Source organism: Sinocyclocheilus grahami, unplaced genomic scaffold (genome assembly GCF_001515645.1).
Source record: "Sinocyclocheilus grahami isolate Dianchi unplaced genomic scaffold, SAMN03320097.WGS_v1.1 scaffold213.1, whole genome shotgun sequence".
In the NCBI taxonomy this organism is placed as follows: domain Eukaryota; kingdom Metazoa; phylum Chordata; class Actinopteri; order Cypriniformes; family Cyprinidae; genus Sinocyclocheilus; species Sinocyclocheilus grahami.
Window position 1 is genome coordinate 1192913 of NW_015505392.1, and position 6040 is coordinate 1198952.

Sequence of the window (6040 nt, forward strand, 5' to 3'; positions counted from 1 at the left end):
ATTTGCCTTAGTCATTAGCCTTAGCCTTAGCCCTAGCCCTAGCCCTAGCCCTAGCCTCGCTGTTTTTCCGGTTTCTGATCTTCGCCTGGTTTCCTGGATTTCTCCCTTAGTCTTGCCCCTTCTGACTCTGTCTGCCCATCGTCGACCCACGCTAGCCCTAGGACTGTTCTTGTGTCTTGCTCACCATATACCTGTCTGCCTCTGTTTGACCCTGCCTGCTTCATGACCACGTCTCTGTCTTCTCCACAATAAAGCCTTGCAGATGGATCCGCACGTCTCACGTCTTGTCAGCCCTGCAAAAGTAGTATTGAATAACACAATACAGTTAAAATCACCAAGTACTTGTGCTATGTTAGTCAACACATCAAGTGTTGTTTGAAGACAAACGTATTATTAAACATGATTTATGGACTTTAAAGTGCACTTTTTAAAAAGTTGCTTGTTTTTCCACAAGCATAATATGTGTTTAGTAGTATTGAATAACACAATACAGTTAAAATCACCAAGTACTTGTGCTATGTTAGTCAACACATCAAGTGTTGTTTGAAGACAAACGTATTATTAAACATGATTTATGGACTTTAAAGTGCACTTTTTAAAAAGTTGCTTGTTTTTCCACAAGCATAATATGTGTTTGTTTATTTATTTATATATACTGTATATTTTTTTGGACAATGGTCAGTATTTCATTGTAAGAACAAAAAAGTACTACATGCACTTATGTAATTGGCACACAAAAGCTATTACTCCTGAAAATGTAAAACATGACATGGACTTTCACACATACATGCTAATTCTACTTCAGTTGATTACGAGGGGAAAAATGCACAGTTTGTTTGTATTTTCAGGCTCCCTTCATAAACATCACTGCCAAATGTTTCTTTTTTAAGTGTTTTGTGGCAACGACATTGAGGGTAAACCAAAGTTGGCTCATGGATGTGTCAGGGAGATAGGCGTCACCAGCGCTCTGTGACAAGAGCACTGTAGCGAAACAATCAGCAGTCGTGTCACCACAGCTCACACTGTGGAACCTGCTTCTCAAACGCTCCCAATGTGCTGTCAGCTTCCTCACCAACAATACTTCAGTACAGTCTCCCCAGCAAGCTGTTCTCAAATTCACATGGGCAATACTAGACATCGTCATCGCTCTGGACTACTGACAGAAATACCCATATTTCACAAAGTCACACCACACTAGGCAAATTCTAACCACAGCTAATACTTTCCCTGTAAATTATGATTTTGTCTTTACATGTACTTCGATTTCTGATAAAGGTCCATATTCTGCTTCATTCTGAATACTTTTACATGCTTCCCAGCTATTTGAATATTTCCAAATGCAGCAATTCTTGCAATATTATTGTTAAATTATCTTAAAAGGTTAGTTCACCCAAAAATGAAAAAATATTTTCTTACCTGCATGTTGTTTTAACAAAAGAAGATATTTTGAAGAATGTTAACAAAATTGGACATTCAGTTGTGTGGACAAAACGAGAGAGAGAGAGAGAAATATTTTTTTCAAAATTTTTCAAAAATGTCCCCAAATTCATATTGATTGTGACATATTTTAGGTGTTTTATTCCGATTTCTAAGAAATGTAGTTATAATGTGGTCTTTAGGTCATCTTTTTTTTTTTTTTTTTTAAGAAATTAATACTTTTATCCAGCTATGATGCATTAAATTGATCAAAAGTGACAGTAAAGACTGTTCTTTTGAACTTTCTATTCAGCGAAGAATCCTGAAAACATTTTTCCACAAAAATATTAAGCAGCACAACTGTTTCCAACATTGATGATAATAATAATAAATGTTTCTTGAGCAGCAAATCAGCATATTAGAATGAATTCTGATGGGTCATGTGTCACTGAAGATGGGAGTAAAGACTGATGAAAATGCAGCTTTGCCATCAGAGGTATAAATTACATTTTAAATATATTAAAAGTATAAAACAGTTATTTTAAAAATGTTTCTGTGTTTTTGATCAAAAAGTGCAGCCCTGGTGAGCATTAGAGGCTTTTTTCAAAACAATTAAAAAATCTTACAGACCCCAAACTTTTAGGGTAGATTTTTGGTCATTGCCCAGATTTAATCTTCATTTAAACGTATGTTCAATGCCAAAATCACAATGAACCTCAGTGAAAGTCATTGTGATTCATTTAATGATTCAGTCCTTTTAAATCTGAACAGGGAGAGACAATCCTCTTGTCAGCCTCTGCTTTTATGTTGCCATGGTTTGACAGCCTTCATATGTCTCCGGGGCTGTGTAGCGTGCAGGCGGCATGTCTGTCTGGTTTGGTTTTGACAAAGATCGTCTCTGCGTCAGATTAATGCGGTATCTTTTCATGAGATCAAAGCCATGGACATGTTTTTTTACGCTGCCTTTCATTCTCTTGACAGGGAAATTTAACTTTAAAAGGAAAATAACAATGCAGGTTGATTCTCCTGCTTTGCATTATGTTAGTACTGCATATGTTTGTATTGGTCGAGTCGATGCAGTTCTGCGCCACAGGCAGAGGCAGTGAGCGCTCCAGCTCATTAGGGAATTGGGATCATACAGCTGCTACTTCGGAAAGTGTTTGCAAAAAGGCCCCACAGGAGCCCATTCAGCTTATTCCTGTATAATTACCTCAGATGGCTAACGGAAATCGATGGCTTGTCTGTCGCATCAGTTTGATATGCTTTGCTTTGTAATGAAAGTTCACATACCTGTCCAAGGCCGAGCATGAGGGCTGCTGGTTGGACCGTTTGACATGCCGTCAACGCTTTTGCCAGTAACCCAGTAATGAAGGAAAAGACCCAGCTAGACAAAGATGCTTTTCTGCTTAATTAGCCAAAATGTGACATGTGGTTCGTCAAACTCTTACTTTTAAAGTTTATCTAGCCATAAAGCATGCTGGGCATTTATGAGACGAGGTGATTTTAGTGGCATCAGAGATGTTAGTGGCTGTAGTTCAAATTAGCTTTTAAACTCTTCCAAAGCTCAAACCAGGATACAAGATTTAATGGAGGGAGCAGATGAGTTAACACCGTGTCTACACCGGACGCAACAGTTGTCGCGTCGCGCCGCGCCGCGCCGTAGCAACAGCTAAAGTCTGTCTACACTGAACGCGACAAAGCGACCATTAAAAATCATTTGAAATTTGTGTCAAAACGTCATAAATAGAACGTATTGACATCAGTTTACTGTCGGGGATTTGACGTGTCGCGCCACGCCACATCCAGTGTAGACAGCATCACTGATTATAGTGAGTTATATGGTATTTTGACGCGCCGCGCCACCCCGCTCGTGTCCGGTGTAGAGACGGTGTAAGCGTACGAAGGCAGCTGTAAAACATTTTAAGTGAATCGTTTTGTTTTATTGTTTGTTTTTATTGTTTTATTGTTATTCTTGTTTGTAATATATTCTTTGGTCAATTTAAGTCAATATTTTCTCTAAATAATGAGATTTATTGTGTGCTTTGAACTTAGTATTTCTGTGTTAACAGTTCATTAGCATTTCTATTCATTTCAAAGGTAGTTGCTTGGCTGGCGGAAGAACACTATATTTTGTCATTATTGTTTGGGGATTTTGTTTTTTATTGTGAAAGATATTTCCCATAAATACCAGCTGATGCAAGAAAATCACATCCTTACATGTTAACAATTTTAGCTGCGTCTGCTTCATTCTTGAGGGCTGCATTTGAAAACCGGCGTGACAAAGACTGTCCTGTTGCGAAGGTTCCTTCTAATGCGGCCTCAAAATAAGCCTTTCCCAAGATTCATTGCACGCTGGTAATGATATAATTTTTTTTTTTTTTTTTTTTTTTTGAGAGAGCGAGCGAGAATATGCCCGGTTTTAAATGTAAGTATTGGGTTTGATCTGACTCTGATATCTAGTGATACAAATGGTAAAGGTGAATATATTTGGTCAGGTTGTAAACCCTGTTTTGTTTTCAGACAATTATATAACTTTCAAAAAAAGTCCAGTACAAATGATATTGCCACTCGTCAACTGTATTTCTGTTTTAACAGAAATTTTTGGAGGCCGAGTCCTCCGGAGGTCACATTTTTCGGTCGCTTATGTCATTGAAGCAGACTCATTTTAGAAAAGTAACCATTAGATTGCAAAGTAAGAAACAACAGTATTTCACACATCACACACATCATGAAGAATAACAGTCAATTTTATTATGATTACTTTTCTTACATAAGACTGCCTCAATGACGTATGAAAACTGGGCGAATACAAGATAGAACATCTAATACTTGAATGTAAAACACCCAAGTCCTAAAAAAATAACAATGTTGTTAATTTACAAGTGATCAAGAATTAAACGCTTCTGAAAAGTGTATTTCCGTGACCTAGTGGCTGAGCATGCCAGTCCTATAAACTGGCAAAAGCCACTTTGCTGCTAAATCAAAACTGACAGCTCCTAATGAAGACAGAGAGCATTATTCATAGTTTCAATTTCACAGTCAGCAACATTCAGTGACCAGGGCAGAGCCGTATGTGAGTGGCAGCTAACACCGCTGTTAGAGTAGGTAAGGTCAAATCTTTCAATGTGTAATTAATTTCACCAGCTGTTACTTCACGGGGGTAACAGGTAAACTAACTGTTTAAAGAAAAGCGGATTTATTAAAGGGGTCCCATTATGCTGTTACAAAGTCTTGATTTTGTTTTGGGGGTGTACTAGAACAGGCTCTCATACTAGGTTGTTCGAAAAACACATTATTTTTCACATATATTACATTATTACAACACCGCTCTCCCCAGTCTGGCATGAACGGCTCGAATCGCTCCTGTATCAAATGAAGACCCGCCTTCTGAAATACGAAATGTGCTGTGATTGGCTAGTTGGACCAGTGTGTGTTGTGATTGGCACCACTCGGTATATATTACATTATTACAACACCGCTCTCCCCAGTCTGGCATGAACGGCTCGAATCGCTCCTGTATCAAATGAAGACCCGCCTTCTGAAATACGAAATGTGCTGTGATTGGCTAGTTGGACCAGTGTGTGCTGTGATTGGTTAACTGGGCCAGTGTGTGTTGTGATTGGCACCACTCGGTGCTTGGACGGGAACTGTCATGCCCCTTACCATAGCCGCCTGCGAGCTTCAGTGTAAATATTCCATCAAAATCAAATCAATTTGAGCACGATTTAAGCCCGGATGATTGTAACCACTTTAAGTTCTTCTGCCTTGGGAAAGCTAGCGTGTCTCCAACATATAGTGATAACACTCGTTGCCTTCTCTCGTGCAGCTCAACCAGGTCTCATCCCATTCGTCAGTATCTGTGATATCACAAATCCCGGAAAATATGCGTTGTAGTCCAAACGAGTAGTTATTGTCTCTGCTATTGTTTATCTGTTTTGTTCTTTATTCAAGGGAAGGGCTTTAGTATGTCCTGTAACCCCAATGCAGTTATAGTTGTTCAGCTGAATCTGTCTTATTTTGATACTGCAATGAAAGCAGCTCTCCTATTATATTTTCACCTTCAATTAAAAAAAAAAATTGGCTATCAAATACTTGTTTAAAAAAAGAAGTAGTTGTTAATAGTACATTATATTTTTTATTTTGATTTTGTAAATTATTATGAGATATAAAGTCACTTTTGTAGGATATTACCTGTAGGAAATATTTTTATAATTATTAATTCAGTAACACTTTACAATAAGGTTCCATTAGTTAATGTTAATGTATTAACTAACATGAACAAACAATGAACAATACATTTATTACACTATTTATTAATCTTTGTTAATGTTAGTTAATGAAAATACAGTTGTTCATTGTTAGTTTGTCTTCATTCACAGTGCATTAACTAATATTAACAAACACAACTTTTGAATTTAATAATGAATTAGTAAATGTTGAAATTAACATTAACTAAGATTAATAAATGCTGTTGGAGTATTGTTCATGCTTAGTTCATGTTATCTAAAGTAGTTAACTAATGTTAACTAATGAACCTTAATGTAAAGTGTTATCATTAATTCTAATAAATTGTAATAGAATTTATCATGAACTTTTATTTATTTATTTATTTATTTATTCCACA